We start from the raw sequence: 19,225 nt of genomic DNA, 5'->3' as shown, positions 1-19,225 counted from the left end.
AGCTCTAATGAGGATTCTTTTCTATGTTGCTGACTCTGAACTTCTTATATTCTCATGTTGTAGAGAACAGAAAGGGTCCTGTATGATCTCCTTGTATAAGGACATTAACGCTGTTCATGAAGTCTCCACTCCTAACCTAATTACCTAACAAGTGTTCGACCTGCAAATTCCATCAGCTGAGGATAAGCTTGAATGTATGAATTTTAGGAGGACACAAATATTCAGCCCAGAGCAGTCCTTGACAATGAGATTAGAAGTATGAAAATAGATACATGAGACCAGTTTATATATATGTAAAAGCATAACTTCCCCCTGAGCTGAATTATTCTATACAATTTTTATCTATCTTTACTCTGATAAAATGCCTATAAAACAATGTTGGTGTTACTAATTCAATTCCCCAGATACCTAGAGATTTGAAAGGAAAACTCATTTACAAACAAAATTATTCCACTCTGACTTTTATTGTAAATAAATAAATTGATATTCTAGTTAAAGATAACTTTTCATAAACTTATTTTAAATAAAATATATATCTCATGAAATGTGCTTCACAGCAACAATCACATATAAATAAACTGATAAATTTGATTATTTAGTAATATAGCTTTTCATCTCTCATTAAGGTGATATCCTCTTATACCTAGAATAATGAGTGGTATTTTCACTCTTTTCCATTTGAATTCTTAATCACAAAAATACTAATCACATATTAAAAATCAAAAGGATGAAGGTAATCACATACTAAATATGCACAGGTGGATCCATGGAATAGATTAATGCATGTGACTTTGATATACTAACATTTCTATATGCATAAAACTTTTTACACTAAGGAATAGACATGATTATATTCTAATATCTTTTAGTTTTACTTTATCAAAATGCACCTTTGTGGTAGTGGTGAATTTAACACATGAAATAAAACTAGGAAGAGTTCCTTTCAATGACAAAATTATGCTGGTATTTTATATGCTTATTGTATATGAATTTCAGCTTTGGTTTGAAATCTGATATTAGAGAATGATCTAGGTCATATTAGAATACCTAATTCACTGTATGTATTCAGTGATTCTTTTCATTCTGTGCAAAACTCCATGGACTAATTTTAACCTTGATAATGTTCTATAAAATTGGGTTTTATGTACATGTATATAATGGTAATAACTTTATATGTGTGTATAATGTGTATAATGTTTAGGACTGATAAATTGTTATATTCATGTATTATTAGATATTAGCTCTGGCTTGAAGGTGATGTTTTATCTTTTCTATTTTCTTTATAATTTAGAATATGTTTCATTTACTAAGATTGCTATATGTACTGAACTAATAACACATTTAGATTTTAGCTTTTTTGTGAAAATTTGATATTTTGAAGCTTGCTTGGGAAAATAATTTATTAAAAATAAATTTCAGAGAATGAAGGTTATTTTTTTATTTTAAAGTTGGAAAAATTTTTTATCCTTCAAAATACAGCAAAAGTTTACAATGAATATTCTTTTCCTTTCTAGTTTTAAGAACCTAAGAATAAAATATATTGCTTAATGTTGCCTAACAACTCCCTCACTGCAGACCTCAAGTAAAACCAGGATTTCTTGAAGAAATAAACATTTGTATTAGGCATAATGAAACAAAAACTATCTTGGCTTAATATAGAAGGAAAGTGGAAATTTTTCATGACTAATTTTCTTTGATTATCTAACTTTAGATTATATATCTAATTTTCATTGTCATATGGAAATTAATTACTCCATAAAGCTTTTTAAATTAAATGTTTTTTGAAATCAACCCATTTATTTTAATTCCTGAAAAATAACTGTAATGATAAAGTTTTATTTTTTATGTTCTTATTAATAATTAGATATTCTTCAAAGCCATTTACATGAATTAACTCATCTAATTCTCACTTCAACATGGTCTAGAATGATACAATTATTCCAATTTTATAGGTTATGAAGTTGACATTTGAAGTAGTATCTTTCCCAATAGTACACAGTATATGGACATCAATATTAAAAGGAAGCAATCTGATTCCACAAATGACCTTGGCTTCTTTAAAGATAAAAAATGAAAAGTTATATAACAGAAAAATACCAAAATGAACTTCTTAAAAATGTACCTCCTCTAACTTCTCCATATTTTCTACAATGGGGCTATTGTATAGTAAGTATTTCCAAAGCAATTGTCTTTGTTCCCAAGAAATACACACACATAATTTCAAGTTTTATTTCAAATAGTTGATGGATCCTTATTTGTTTATTAAAGTGGATAGATAAAAAATAATGTTTCCATTTCTTTTATCTACCTTTCCACCTAAGAGTTCTTACCCTCTCATAAACTATCCCATCTCAGACTTGAGTCTCGGGTCTTTAAACAAATAGTACGTGTGTGTGTGTGTGTGTGTGTGTGTGTGTGTGTGTGTGATATATATGTGTGTGTGTGTATGTGTGTTTTATATATGATATATATGTATATATATAAATTTTTGTTTGTGTGTGTGTGTGTGGTACTGATGATAAATCCTGTGCCTTGTACATGTTAGGCAAGAGCTGTACCACTGAGCCACATTTTTAGGTCCAGAATCTATGTCATCTATAGATGACATCTATAGGTCACTGATTAAAAGTTTGTATGACTGACACTTAAAGTTGAACAAAATTCTACAAAAAGTAGAAAATAAAGTTTAACATAAATTGGGAGCTGGGCATGGTTGTGTGTTGAGAGCCACAGCCGAAGGGGCCCCAGCAAACTGTCAGACTGCCAGCTGATGATTGGCTCACAGCGGCCCCAGCAACTTCTAGCTGATTGGCTCCTCTGCGGTGATGCTCATTGGGCTGTTTCCCTGTCCTTTCAGACTACGGAGCTGCTCATTGGGGGACTTTTTTTGGCTCTGCCCAGGCGACCCAGCCAATCAGCCTCAAGAACAGGAGTATTGTGGGAGGTGGAGAGGCTTGTGGTTTTAGGAGAGGCTTGTGGGAAGCCAGTGGTGGCAGTTGGGCTCTGAAGGTTTTCCTGAGGAGCTGTTTGGTTTGGCGCGTGTGGTTCTAAAAATAAAGTTCGTTTCTTTTGACAAGTGGCTCCTGAATTGTGCCCAGCCAGACTGCGGTAGTTGTGCACACCTGCAATCCCAGGCTCTGAGGAGGCTGAGGCAGAAGTTTGCAAGTTCAAAGTCAGCCTCAACAACCTTGTGAGACAATGTCTCAAAATAAAATATAAAAAGGGCTGGTGATATGGTTCAGTGGTTAAGCACCCTTGGATTCAGTCCCCAGTACCAAAAGAAAAAAAAAATAATAAAGTTGGAACAAAAATTTGAAGTATTATATTAAAGAAAGGGGAAAAGAGAATATATAGCATAATGATGCATAAATAATAAAAACATGAAATAAGAGATATAGTGGAAGAAATTTGTATTCTGAATACTCAGATTAAGATAAAGTGTCACATCATGAGAGAAAAAGAATATTTTCTGTCCATAGCATAAAAATGTGGGGGTTCTTATTTCAAATTTATAGTCAAGTGAATAAAATTAGCTGATACAGATATAGAAAGATGATAGATGGATAGACTGATATCAGGTGCTTAAAAAGCATATAATTAAAATTAAAATGGAATAAAAATAGTGTTTTAACATTTTACTGAGGTTTCTTTCAGAAATCACAACAAACCTTCTGAAATACTATATTTAAGATGTAATTTTCTATCAAGAGCTTAACTGACCTGCAAAGAATTCTAAATATCCTTACTTTGTCCATGTGCAAGTGTATGAATAAGATTTTTTTCTAGATAATACTTGCTACTTCAAAGTCATGCTAATTTCACTAAAATGGCGCATCACCAATTACAAGTAAGTTAAAGGTTTTTGATTTATACTTGTTTCCCTTCTCATCTGTGTATTATAATCCTTTTTCAAAGAATAAGTTAAGTCAATTTCAATTACATATAATGTCATTTACATGATTTACTGACAAATTCATATTTAGATTATTGTGAATCGAATGACAGAATCTTATAGTATGCTTTGTCCTTTTCACATGATTTCTGGCAGCCAGGTACATGAGAGTTTCTAAACAAATAAGTGCTCATTATTTGATTTGTATCTCCTTGAGTGTGACTGCAATGGAATCTACTAAAAGGGTTTGTCAATAAACTAGCTACAAAATTGAATTCTTACCTAAAAAAAACATATGAGCAAATGAATAAAGGATAGTCTCCTTTCAAAGAGTTGGTTTGAAAGAGGGAAAAGAGAATATTTTCATATTGCAACTTTGTAGTGTCTGATTAACTTCTTTCTAATTTACAATTTGTTAGTTAACTTTCTGTCACTGTAACAAATACCTGTGCTGATCAATTTATAAAAAGAGAGATTTTATCTATTTATCTATTTATTTATTTTTTAATTTTTAGTTGTAGTTGGAAACAATACCTACCTTCCCTCTCTTCCTTCCTTCCTTTCTTTCTTTCTTTCTTTCTTTCTTTCTTTCTTTCTTTCTTTCTTTCTTTCTTTCTTTCTTTCTTCTTTCTTTATTTTTATGTGCTGCTGAGGATTGAACCCAGTGCCTCCCAGGTGCTAGGCGAGTCACAAACCCAGCCCAAAGAGAGAGGTTTTTTTACATTCACATTTAGGATTTCCAGTGCATAAAGAGTGGGCCCTGTTGCTCTGTGCCTGTGGTAGGACAGCCCATCATGGTGGAAGTGCATGGTGGAGTAAAATTACTCAGGGCTGGAAGCAAAGAGAAGGGACCAAAGCCTCACCCCAATCTTCAAGGGCATGCCACAATGACTTGAAGTCCTCCCACAGGCCCCACCTCTTAAAAGTTGCACCACATCCCAACTTCACCTTACTTGGGACTAAAAGTTAATAGGTGGCCTCTCAACTCTAATCTCAGCTAATGAGAAGCCTGAGGCAGGAAAATCACAAGTTTGAGGCCAGCCTGAGCAACATCACAGGACTCTATTTCAAAGTAAGATAAAAAATAGGACTAGAATGTAACTCAGTGTAAAGCTCCAGGAGGGAAAACAGATTTAAAAATTCAGCAACGCTATAGATGGCAATTTAGAAATGATAGCATGAAAAATAAGATTTACATTGAGACGAACTGCCTAAAAATCACATTGGATTATGCTTTTGAGTAAAAAAAAAAATTAAGTGTAACTACAAATAAGATAGCAACATAACTTTGTTGATTATTAAATTCCCCTCTTCCTGCCTGAATACATCAACTGTTTCTATATTTAAATGTGAGAAAACTTCTCTGTATTTTACAAAGTTGTAGTTAGAAAAGATTAGCAAAAACTTGGTATGAAAATTTAGGAATTAATTCTTTCAATGACCATTAGTAGATTAAATCCCCAAATTTTTGCCATGGCTTCTAAGAATCAATCTCTCAAATACTACAATATTTTCCTTTGTTCCTGGGCAACAGCCCTTTTCTGGTTCTTAATGTAGCATGGACTTTCCTGATCTTGATCATGTGTGCTATGCTGATATAATACAGACCCACTCATGTCTTTATAGTCTATTCTCCAAAAGAGGTGGTTCAAAGTGATTATTACTGTAATTCTCATAGGGAATTATATTCGAATATCTCTGCCTACCAGCAGGTCATCACCATGAATCATTCATTAATTCACCAGTTATTATCTTGGAACTAATATATTTTTTTCTCTTCACCACTATTGGATAATATCTCTAGAAGACTGCAGAACCTTTATAAACAATTTGAAGAGTAAAGTTTGTATTCAGTTGATATTAAGAAATCCAGTTCAATCTAAATCTAAACTTTCAGTGCCCAACAAATTTGAAGTTTTTTTCTTGGTTCAAAGGAGGCATTTCGCAAAGGGGAAGTGGGTGTGAAGGTACTATTTCTTATTTCTTTTGAAGGGTGTTTATAGTATAGAATTGTTGCTCTAGGTGTGACAGAGGATTGAGGATATTACAGTGTGCAACACTTAAATACTGGCTACAGAATGAATACAAAAAAAGTAAAGAAACACATTTTCATAAAACATTGTCATTAGAAGACCGAAGCTCCTCTCTCACAACTAAAAACTTAAAGTGGACGGTTCAATTTGATATCGATAGCACAATGTAATACATTTAATTTTTTTGGAATTATGCTGGTTATATGGTTTAGAAAAGCATATAACATAAAATGTCACTATGACCTGTTTATCTAGATTCAAATTTCACTAATTTGCTTTTTAATACACTTTAAATATTTTGCACTCACAAGCTACATAAAATTTTGTGTGATTTTTTTTACTAATTTATATTATTAGAAATTGCATGCATCACTAAATATGTTTTCTGGTACTGTCAGGCACAACATAATCCATTAAAATTACTTTTGAGTTATTCAAAACAAAAACGACAAAAAACTAATAAACAAACAAAAAAACCCTAAAGGCTAATACAGAGCCATGGAACAGGTACATGGTGTTTCAAACATAAATGCTCTAAATTTGCCTAATTTTGAAATTCCATCATGTTTTGAAGATATATTTATGTTGATTGAAATTGTTTCAGTTCTTAACTTTCCACCATATATATTTTTTAGTAGTGGAGAATTGAACTCAGGGACACTTGACCACTGAGCCACACCCTCAGCCATGTTTTGTATTTTATTTAGGAACAGGATCTCAATGAGTTGCTTAACACCTCACTTTTGCTGAGGCAAGCTTTGAACTCATGATTCTCCTGTCTCAGCATCCCGAGCTGCTGGCATTACAGGCATGCACTATGGTGCCCGGCTCCACCATTATATTTTTAATATGACCATGCCACATTCTTTATAGTATTTTCAATTTTGCCATTTAACATCAAACATGGAAGCTGATTTGAACATCTCTGTCCATATTTAGGTTTCTATCAGCATATACTAAAAATATATATACTATACACATCTTTGTCAAAAATCAATTTTAAGATTTTCTGCTTTGGGTGAAAAATAACTCCTTTTGATATACAATGTGAGAAAATTAAAGTCAAACAGATAAAGATGAATAGAAGCATCCCAAAATAGGCTGGGAGGACATGAGAGACCAGGGTTCAATAGTGTCTACCTTCAAACAAACTTTAACCCAGTATAATTTGCTACATCATGCAATATATGTGCTGACAGCTATAGTTTTTATTACACCACTGATGGCCACTAGGATTTCTTGTTTGTAACTCTTCCTTTACTGACAATTTTTTTTTATTCTTGTCATTTTCATCTTCCTTTCTGAAAACCACTTTGAACATATTCTTCAAATTAACCCAGTGTCTTTTTTTTTTGACCCATAAAGACTTTTATTTACAAGTGAGCCTACCCTCATTTATTAAAAAATATGTATACATTTTGGCTGAGGCTGGCTTTGAACTCATGATCCTCCTGCCTCATACACAAACACATACATACTTACATATACACATTTGTAAAGTTCCTCAGGGGTAAGTGTACTTCTGGTATGGGGGGGGGACACCAAGGGCTGGAGATCCAGGCTGCTCATGCTCTTCAGACATTAGCATAATGGAGAGGAAATTACAAAAGAAACTAGGAGATGGTTAGAAGTCAGTAGAGGAGCAAAAATCTGAAAATTGACAAAGGGTTCTCATATCATGTGGATCTGAGCAACAATGGCTCATCTTTCCTCACTGTTTCCATCTAAGGCTCTTGGACTGATAACCTCCCCAGCCACTCACTGTGGCCACTCTAAGTCCCTCAGAGTGTAGCAATGGCTTTGGCGGCCACCTAGCGGCTCAGAGTCAGACTGAGGTCTGTAATGGCCAGAACCACCTTGGGGCTGGACATGGCTGCCACCTTCACCAGTTCTGAAAGGTGATGAAAGGCATGAGCCGCAGGATGCTGCCCGGAATTCCTTGCCCCAGGCAGTCATGCACTCCGCCATGAACCACTGAACAAACTGGGTGTGAGGTCCTGAGGTGCATGAACTCAGGATGGAGGAAATGAGCAGAAACAAGTTGGCCAAGACTCCTTTCAGAGGATCCCTCATGTTGATTGTGTGGATCTGAGAGGCTGCGAGGGAGCTGTTCATGGACTAGTCAGTGGGACCTGATTAAGGAGCTGCTGAAGGAGACACGGAAGGAACACAGACTGTGGGCAGTGGAACTGCTCTATTCCATCTTCTGTTTGGACACACAGCAAGTGACCCCAGTCCTGCTGGACCACATCCTGCCTGGCCTCTCATCTATTCCTCCAAGTGGCACAGCCTCATGGATCCCCCCAGCACTGCACTGTCCAAACTAGCTGTATGGTGTGCCCTGAGTTCCTACTCCTCCCACAAGGGACAGGCATCGTCCTGAGGAAAGAAGAGACACTGGGAAAAAATTCAGGATTACAACAGCCTCTTTCCCTTGGACGACATGCAGCCATCAAAGCTGATGTGACTGCTGAGCTCCGATGAGGATGATGCCTAACCAGTATCTTTCTTACAAAACTGCTTCTGTAGCCAGGCGCAAAGGCGCCCACCTGTCATCCCAATGGCTCGGGAGGCTGAGGCAGGAGGATTATGAGTTCAAAGCCAGCCTCAGCAAAAGCGAGGGGCTAAGCAACTCAGTGAGACTTCATGGCTAAAATAATATACGAAAATAGGTCTGGGGATGTGCCTCAGTGGTCAAGTGCCCCTGAGTTCAATCCCGGGTACCAAACCAAAACAACAACAACAACAAAAAAAGTGGTCGCAATACCTCTTTCCAGTTTTGATCCCAAAGCCTTTAAAACTTGTTTGAAACCTGGAAGACCCTAGAGCATGTTTTAGCCTGTCTGAAATTTTTGTCTCCTGCATTAAGACTCTGATTAACCCAAATAATCTTTGTTTCTTAATCAATTTTTGCCTCAGTTTCTCTTAAGGCTCTAAAACAGTAAGAAACAACCCAACTTCCAAATTGCCTGTTATCAGAATTTTAAATGTTGAAAATTAAATTTGTGACCCTGAGGTCTTCAGAGACCTCAGAAGGTAGTAATATGTATGATAACTTTAGCCTCTGACGTTTTGTTTTACACGTCACAAAAATAGATCTTCATGTAAATTTGTCTGGGCAACATGTCTAGACATTAATGATGAGATAGATCTTAAGAACACAGGGCTCTCTGATACTCAAATTTCTGTGTATATTTTTAATCCCTCTATTTTTATTTAACATATGTTTTCAATACACACAACACACACACACATACACACACACACACACACACAGAGTCCAATAATTACTTGATGAAGCTAGATTATTATCTAGTATGACTTTCTGTATTGTTAATGCACATGAACCAAATTGGTGGCCCAAAGACCTGATCTGGCTACTGACAAACGTTTGCTTGTTATTGTTTTTCATTTGTCTGTTTTGAACCTTATAATCACATTCCTTAAAATTTCAATGCCTTAGTGAACACTTGTATGCTATTCCTTATCATAGTCCTCATTGTTACTCCCTATTGTGTTAAACTTGAGGCAATTCATATCACCAGTTTGCATCCTGTGCAGATGATTATTTAGCCTGTTTGTTAACTTAAATTTTCTTTATGAATTGCTCCATTCTCAGTTTATCCTCTATTTTTCCTTTCCTGTAAAACAAAGATTAATAACTTGCTTGGCGAAGGTAGACAGTGAAGGAGAAAGACAGTACCTTAATTAACAGTAGAATGTCTCTAACTTGACGATAGTCTGAATTAATTCATCAAATTTATGATAGAGTGAAAGCAATATGCATTCAGTAGTAATTATACTGAGAATGTGCAGTTTTGATCTTTTCCCAGGCTAGCAATGGATGGTGGGATACTCATGATGCTGGATTGCTGCAGAGAGCAGTGTTTGCCCTCAGGCATATGATCACCAGGGTCAACAAGCAAGACTACACAGTAGGCTGAGTTGCTAGCTATGATATTCAGTAGATTAGGTGTATTAAATTCACTTTCAACCTAATGATATTTCCAACTTACAATGGATGGATGGATTTATCAGAACGGAACCCCTTAGTTAGTTGAGGAGGATCTATTGCTCTAGAGCTCATAGAAAAAGGCTATCTTATGCTAGGTTCCTGATAAATTTTAACCAGAATTAATTTCCAAACTGTGTCTTTTCCTTAGATAATAATGGTAATTCCAGTTTTGTATAAACATGAATTTTGAAGAATCTTTTAATTCATACTTAACCTTCCACCTCATCATTCTACTTTCCTCTTGTCAGGAGCCATTCATGGGTTGCATGTGGGTCACCACACATGGAAGCCTTGTGGATAGAGACATGTGGTATCTGGGAATAACCAGTGGACATTTCCTCTGGTCAATTGCCTAGGGACTATGTGAATCCCTTTCCTGCTGTGCGATGGCCTACACAGCACCTGAGATGGGTGTGACCTGCCAAGATGTCAATCAATCTGCTGATTGTGAGACACCATGAAGCAAGATTCCACCATTGATACCTTATCCCTGCCTTTGAAGTACCCCCTTAAATAAACCACCAGAGCCATTTTCTCTTTGTCTTGTTCCAGAACCCATGTGGACTAGATCTACCAGGGGCTTCATGTCCTGTGAATATATTTCTGAGAATCTGTGCTTTATTATTTGCTAATTATCTGAGATTGCAAGTTTTAGGGTGACTTGGATTCCTGGGCAGAAAGAAGGACCTCTTACTGAGATGCTGGCTATCTCCCTCTCCCCGCCCCCAAACCCTCTAACTGTATTTCCCTCTCATTTATTGTTTGATCAATCAGAAAATGTGTTCAGTTTTTCTTTTTCTTTGATTTTATTAAAATAACTTCAGGATATTCATAAATTTTCTATGAACTCAATACTGGCTGTTGTGTAAACAAAAAGCTACTTGGAGTGTCCTATTCACACTTACATCCCAGTTCTGTTGATGAAGTTCCACCCTACTTCTGTATTACAAACATTGACACCATTTCCCAGTAATTACCACTCACAAAAGGTTGAAGTTTATTACTTTTTTTGCTTATAAATGGAAATCAATCTACTAAATATCATTTTAAAATTTTTATTGAAGCAATGAGGAAGGATCAAAATTGATAAATTGCTCAGTCTGTAAATGGCATCTCTGGAATTTTGTCTTGCGTGCTGTCATTGCAGTACCAACAGAGTAGGTTCAGGGAGTTGTGTTTTTTTTTCTTTTTTCTCTTCTAGCCCACAAACATCCAAGGACAGATAAGGATAAAAGAGTAATACTAGAGGAGAATCTTGAAAATGTCCGGTCAGTGTGTGAGGCCTTCCTTTGAGATAAAGAAAGAAAGGGAGAGAGGAATGGAGAGTCTAAATAATTTAACTCCACTGAACAGAAAATAAAAGTTGGAGCCTTGATCAAAACACAAGGCAAGAAATATAACTCCAGGGGACATTCAAGAATGAGTTAAAAAATGTGTCACTCACTCAACATTGTTCACATTATAAGAAAAACAAAGACTGTCTTAACTATGGATCACTTATTAATTTATATGATTTAATGTTCTTGAAACAAGACATCTTATAAATAAATGGCAATAATTGATTCTTTAATTTTTCTGCAGAATAGATATTATTTTTTACTCCCCCTCCCACCTTTTTTGCTGTTGGGGATTGAACACAGAGCATCATGTATACTGGTTTTTTTTTTTTCCTATTCTTAAACACTCTTCCTTTTTTATTCTGTCCAGCTTTTTACTGTCTCCCAGAAAATCAGTTAAGATTACTATAGACTTTGCCTTCTCAAATAGTTTTTTCAACATCTTCTCAGACCCCGATATATACATAATTATTATGTTGTTCTTGTTAAGTCATCTTAAGATTTTTCTTTTGTGTTCACAGTATAACAGGGGATGAATACCTTTAAAACCACTCTAAAAAATACATGGTTGTTTTAAAATAGTAACAGAATCTCAACATGCAGCTGGTGAGACTCAATGAATTTCACATGAAGTAAATCTCTCAATGATAACATAGTGTTCTTCCCTCCTCTTGAGGCCTTTGGGATTTGTTATAAGCAGCTTTGTTGTCTATTATATCAATGTAATTGCCATATTGTAACATCTCAGATTTATTTCTGTGGAACATTTGTCAGTAAGGACTGCATTCATTTTACGTTTTTTTCCCACTATTCAAAATTCAGCATGAATCACACAACAAACAGGCATTTTCTTTTGCTGCTAATAGATGATATATAAAAAAAGAATGCCACAATCCCAGTAGTTTTTATTTTCTATTTTTTATAATTTTCTTTTACCTTGAATCCTATCTATGGAGAATGAACTCCAGTGGGACAGTAAAAATCTATAATAGACACAAAAGAAGAAAAGTTAGTGGTTTATGTATATCATATTATGTACAGTATTTTCTTGTCTGTTTTTGGAGAGTGAGAGCTCACCTATCTACCGTAGGGAAGATAATGGTGTATGGTGTATATCAATAAAACCATGTTTAAGATCTTTTTTTTTTTTTAAGAGCAGTTTCAGGTTTACAACAAAATTGAGAGGAAGACCGAGAAGTATCTCCTATTTCCCTGCTTGAAATACATGCATACCTCCCTATTATTGCATCCTCTGTCTGTATGGGGGAGACATGTTTGAGACAATTGATGAGTCTAATTTAACAACTTATTATCAGCTAAACTCCATACTTTACATTAATACCCTTAGAGCTGTGCATTTTCTAGGTTTGGACAAATGGACCATGATGTATATTGATCATTATAGTAAATGCAGATCTGAAAGTCCTCTGCACTCTTCCTGTTCATCCCTTCCTACCTTTTCTGCCCCAAACTCTGGCTCTGTTCTTTCTGCCCTCTCCATAATCTTGCCTTTTCCAAAGTGTCACTCAGTTGGAAACAAATGGTGTTGTAGCCTTTTCAGATTGGCTTCTTTCTCTTAGGTATCAGCATTTAATTTTCTGCCTCATCTTTTCATGGTTCTATACCTCTTTTCTCTTTATCCCTGAATAGTGTTCCATTGTCTATATGCACTAGCTCATCTATCAATTCACCCACTGGAGGAGGTGGGTCTCTGGAGGTATCTTTGGGTTTTATATTTTGTCCCTTGTGAGCAGAGCTATCCTCTGCTTCCTTGTTGTTGTGTCTGGATCTTCTTTCCTCTATCCCAATCTTTCACTGTGGTGTTCTGCCTCATCTCTGGCTCACAGTAGTAGAATTGACCCTCTATGAATGAGACCCCTTCAAACCTAAATTTTTCCTCCTCTATGGTGCCCTTGTTGGGTGTTTTGGTCATAGCAGAAAAGCTGACAAAACAACTAAAACTGTTGTAAACACCCAAGTACCATATTTGTTATTTCACTTATACATGTCTGATGTCTTCTTCCTCTTCACCTCCTTTAGAATTGCTTATTCCATGCTTACTGTGATGAACCTATCAGGGCTCAAGTTTTCTCTTCATCTAACTGAATCAGCACAAGGAAGAGTGAACACTTTTTTCAAATATGTCTATATATTGCTTATGAGTATTTGCTGCTGATTCTTTGTCTGAAGTGTCTGAATTACCTCCATTCCTTTGAGTATGAATGGGATTAATTTCCTTGGAAAAATTGTGTTCAGGTAATTTTAACAGTTTTCTCTCTTTCATCTTCCATGAAAGCACCTTCAGTTCTTTCTCTTCCCAGTTTAAAAGATCATTTTTATTGAGATATAATTCTCATACCTAACATCAACTATTTTAAAATGAACAGTTTAATGCATTTTTATTATAATATAGACACAAATGCCATGCTACATTTTTCAGCCTTTATTCTAACTCTTTTTCTCATTGTTGCTGTCTTTTCCAAGATGTGTCATCCCACCTTCTGGGACCCACATTTTCAGCTAAAATATCTCTCATGCCACCTGAACATTTTCATTATACTTTGCCTCTATCCCGTTACACTAACTGAAAGCTGGCTATCTGCTAAGAGTATTACAGCTTCCTCATTATTCTGCATCCCTCCTACATTGGTGCTCAGAGACAGTGATTACATCCAGTTCTCTCCCAAATGTAGTTTCAGGATCATTGCTGCACTACCCTCCTGTTAAAAGCATCTGTTCCTTTGAGAATTACTCCATCTGGCTCTACCTATTTCTTCAACTACTCAATTTTAGTCACTATTATTTTATCAAGTTATTATAACTCCCTCACATGTACTGAAGAGCGCAGTACCTAGAGTGAACAGGTCATTTCCACTCTAAACTCTTCCATTATTCTGGTTGACAGCTATATCCAATTGGACTGAACTTCTAGTACTATACAACACAAGTTCTCGTTTTCCAATATCAAACAAGCCTCGAGTGCTATCTCACAAATGTTCTGTTTTCACAATTTCCTTTATTCTCTACAGGGAATAGTGCAAATCTTTATCACTCTTTTCAAGCACATAGTCAATCACTTGTCCACTCAAGTGCTGAAGTTCTTATTTCAGTATTTTCAAGAAAAAAATTAAAATAAAAGGATGAAAGATTTTACTACTAAAGGAGTAAAAGCATTTACTTATGTGGTTTTTCACTTTCATATCCAAATCTCTTTGTAAGTTCATCAATGTGTAAGCTCTATCAAAATTTTCCAGTTATTCCTCAATTTATGATAATTTGGTTTTGCCCCATCCTACCACTGAACCTGCTTTATTCTATAATATGTGCTTGTCACTAATACAGTGAAAATTTGAAAAAGTTATTGTTTTCCTTCTTTTTTTTTTACATTTCTTATTTGTTCTTTTTAGTTAAATATGATAGTAGAATATATTTTGACATATCATATATACACGTATAACTTCCCATTCTTGTTGTATATGATGTAAAGTTACAATGGTCATGTATTCATTTTACATGTATACATTTTACATTTTACATGAAATATATATATATATATATATATATATATATATATATATATATATTGAAAATTTTGTCTGATTCATTCTACTGTCTTTCCATTTCCATTATCCCTGCATTCCCCACATTCCCCCATTTCCCTCCTATCCAATCTGGTGAAATTCCACTACTCCCAACCCACCTCCAATTCTCAGTTATCATCAGCATATTGGAGAGAGCATTAATTTTTTTTTGAGAATGGCTTATTTCACTAAGCATTATAGCCTCGATTTTCATCAATTTACCAGCAAATATCATAATTTCATTCTTCTTTATGGCTGAGTAATATTGCATTGTGTATATGTATCACATTTTCTTTATCCATTCATCTGTTGAAAGGCACCTAGATTGGTTCCATATATTAGTTATTGTGAATTGAGCTGTTAAGAAAATTGATGTGGCTGAATCACTATAGTATTCTGATTTTAAGTTCATTGGGTATATGCTGAGGAGTGAGAAAACTGGGTCAAATGGTATTTCCATTCCAAGTTTTCTCAGGAATCTCCATACTGCTTTCCAGAGGTGTTACACCAGTATGTAGTCCCACCAGCAATGAATGAGTGAACCTTTCTCCCATATCTTCACCAACATTTATTGTTATGTGTATTCTTGATAATTGCCATTCTGACTTGAGTGATATTGGAATGTCTGGGTAGTTATAATTTTCATTTCCCTAATTGCTACAGATATTGAACATTTTTTTTCATGTACTTGTTGAATGTTCATATTTATTCTGTGAAGTGTTTGCTCAGTTCTTTTGTTCTTTCATTGATTGTATATGGGTTACTTGTATTTGGGGTAAGTTTGTTGGGTTCTTTTATATCCTGGAGACGGATGCTCTATGTGAGGAGCAGGTGCCAAATATTTTTTCCAATTTTATAGGCTGTCTTCATGTTCTTCATTGTTTCCCTTTTTTTGTGTGTGTAAAGAATCTTTATATTTTGGTACAATCCCATTTTTGATTCTTGATTTTATTTCTTGTGTTTTAGGGGTCTTGTTTAGGAAATCAGTTCCTAATCTGATAAGATGAAGAGTTGGACCTACATTTTCTTCTTTTAAGCACAGGGTCTCTGGTCTAATGCCTAGGTACTTGTTCTACTTTGAGTTGAATTTTGTGCAGGGTAAGAGACAGGGGTCTAATTTCATTTTGTTAAATATTTATTTCCAGTTTTCCAAGCACCATTTATTGAAGAGCCTATCTTTTCTCCAATGTATGTTTATGGTGCCTTTTTCTAGTATGAGATAATAATATTTAGATGAATTTTTCTCTGTGTCTTCTATTTTGTACTATTGGTCTAGTGCTTTTGTTAGTATGGTGATTTTGACAATATTAATTCTGCCTACCCCCAAACATGGGAGAACTTCCCATCTTCTAACGTCTTCTTCAATTTCTTTCTTTAGTGTTCTGCAGTTTTCATTGTAGAAGACTTTTACCCCTTGTTAGATTGATTCCCAACTATTCTATTTTATTTATTTTTTGGCTATTGTGAATGAAATAGTTTTCCTAATTCCTGTTTCAGTTGATTCATCAGTGATGTAAAGGAACACAATTAATTTATGAGTGTTAATTTTATATCATTTCAGCAACTTTGCTGAATTCATTTACAAGTTTTAGAAGTTTTCTAGTGGAGTATTTTTTGGGGTATTCTAAATATATAATCATGTCATTGGCAAACAGTTTGAATTATTCTATTCCTCTTAATACCCCTTTAATTTCTTTGGTCTGTCTAACTGCTCCGGTTAGAGTTCCAGGACTCTGTTGAATAGAATTGGTGAAAGAGAGCATTCCTGTCTTGTTCCAGTTTTTAGAGGGAATGCTTTCAATTTTTCTTTATTTAGAATGATGTTGGCCTTGGGTTTAGCATATATAGCTGTTGCAATGTTGAGGCATGTTTTTCAAGTGTTTTAGATAGGAATGGATGCTGTGTTTTGTCAAATGCTTTTTTTTTTGCATCTATTGAGATAATTATGCTATTGTCTTTAATTCCACTGATGTGATAAATTTTGTTTATTGATTTCTGTATGTTGAACCAACCTTGCATCCTAGGGATAAACCCCCACTTAATCATGGTGCACTATCTTTTTAATATCTTTTTGTATGTGATTTGCCAGCATTTCATTAAGAATTTTTGCATCTATGTTCATCAGGGTTATTGGTCTGAAATTTTCTTTCCTTGACGTGTCTTTATCTGGTTTTGATATCATAGAATGATTTTGAAAGTGTTCCTTCCTTTTCTATTTCATAAAATAACTTGAGGAGGATTAGTGTTAGTTTTTCTTTTAAGACCTGGTAGAACTCAGCTGAGGATCTGTCTGGTCCTGGGCTTTTCTTTCTTAGTAGACTTTTGATGGTGTCTTCAATTTCATTGCTTAATATTGATATGTTTAAATTTTCTATGCCATCCTGATTCAATTTGGGTAGGTCATATGTCTGTAGAAATTTGTGAATGTTTTCATTTAGATTTTCTATTTTACTAGAGTATAAATTTTCAAAATAGGTTGTAATTATCACTCAAGTTCAGCAGTGTCCATTGTGGTATTTCCTTTTTCATTGAGAATTTTACTAATTTGAGTTTTCTTTCTCTTTCTTTTTGTTAGCTTAAGTAATGGCTCATCAATTTTATTTAATTTTTTTTTAGTGAACCAACATTTTGTTTCATTGATTTTTTTAAATCATTTTTTAAAATTTCAATTTCATTGATTTCAATTATTTCCTGTCTTCTACTGCCTTTGGGTGGTGATTTGTTCTACTTTTTCTAGTGCTTTAAGATGTAATGTTAGGTTATTTATTTGTTGACTTTTCAATAAATGAATTAGCTCAATGCAGTGAACTTTCCTCTTAGCACTACATTCATAGTGTTCCAGAAATTTTGATATGTTCTATCACTATTCTCATTAACCTTCTAGTATTTTTTTAATTTAACCTCTGATTTCTTTTTCTATCTGTTCATTATTCAACAGCATATTATTTAGTTCCCAGGTGTTAGAGTAGCTTATATTTTTTATATTCAAACAGAGATATGAAAAGTTGTGCTCTGTATGTGTAATAAGAATTGTTATGCATTCTGCTGTCATGTATTTGAAAAAATAAAAGCAATTAAAAAAGAGTAGCTTTTTGAAAATTTTATTATTAATTTCTAATCTCATTCTATTATGCTCTGATAGGATGCAAGGTATTATCACTATTTTTTTGTATTTGCTAAGAGATGCTTTACAGCCTAAAATGGTCTATTTTAGAGAACAAACCATATGCTGCTGAGAAGAAAATGTATTCTGTTATTGATGGATGAAATATTCTATATATGTCCATTAAATCTAAATTTTTTATTATTTTTTTTAGTTCTATACATTTTTATTTAGTTTTTGTTTGTAGGATCTATCTAGTAGTGAGGAACATGTGTTAAAGTCATCCAGTATTATTCTGTTGTGGTCTATTTGATTCTTGAAATCTAGAAGGTTTTGTTTGATGTACATAGATGCACCATTGTTCAGGGAATAAATATTTATGCTTGTCATGTATTGCTGATATATCCTTCCATTAAGCAGTATGAAATGTCCTTCTTTGAACCTTCTGATTTACTTTAGCTTGAAGTCCACTTTTTCTCAATATGAAGATAGACATCCCTGCTTGTTTACAAGATCTATTAAATGATACATTTTCCCCATCCTTTTAACTTTAGTCTGTGGCTGTCTTTGCCTATGAGGTGAGTCTCTTAATAACAGCATGTTGTTGGGTTTTGTTTTTTAATCCATTTTGCCAGTCTATGTGTTTTAATTGATGAATTTAGTTCATTTACATTCAATTTGATTATTATTTTTTTAATCTTTATTCTATTATTTTTAAAATGTGGTACTGAGAATTGAACCCAGTGCCTCACACATGCTAAGCAAGTGTTCGACCAATGAGCCACAACCCCATCTCTGCTCAATGAGATTATTATGATATGTTTTTAATTTCCTGACATTTTAATTTATTTCTGATTTTTAATTTAAATTAGTTTTTCCATTGATTCACTGTTCTTTTCATTTAGCTCCACCATTTGCTGGTTTTCAATTTTATTTTTTATTTCTTCTTCATGAAATATTTTATTGAGTAGGTTTTATAGTATAGGCTTTGTAGTTGTGAATTATTTTAACTTTTATTTATCATCATTGTTTAACTTTTGTTTTCAAGATTATACATTTTGTCTTCATTGCCTGAAACTGTCTTCCAAATGATATAGTCTGTTGGTGATGTTTTCAATTGAATTTTTAATTTGGTTTGTTGATTCCTTCTATTTGAGGGTTTCTGCTGTTTTATTTTCCCCTCAGAATCTCTCCCTCTCTATTGAAGTGGTCTTTCATTTCTTTGTATTTTCTCTCTCATTTTACTCCTTACATTGTCCTTTAT

Source organism: Urocitellus parryii, chromosome 10, assembly GCF_045843805.1.
Source record: "Urocitellus parryii isolate mUroPar1 chromosome 10, mUroPar1.hap1, whole genome shotgun sequence".
Lineage (NCBI taxonomy): Eukaryota > Metazoa > Chordata > Mammalia > Rodentia > Sciuridae > Urocitellus > Urocitellus parryii.
The sequence above is the reverse complement of the archived record's forward strand: the minus strand, read 5'-3'. Positions refer to the sequence as shown.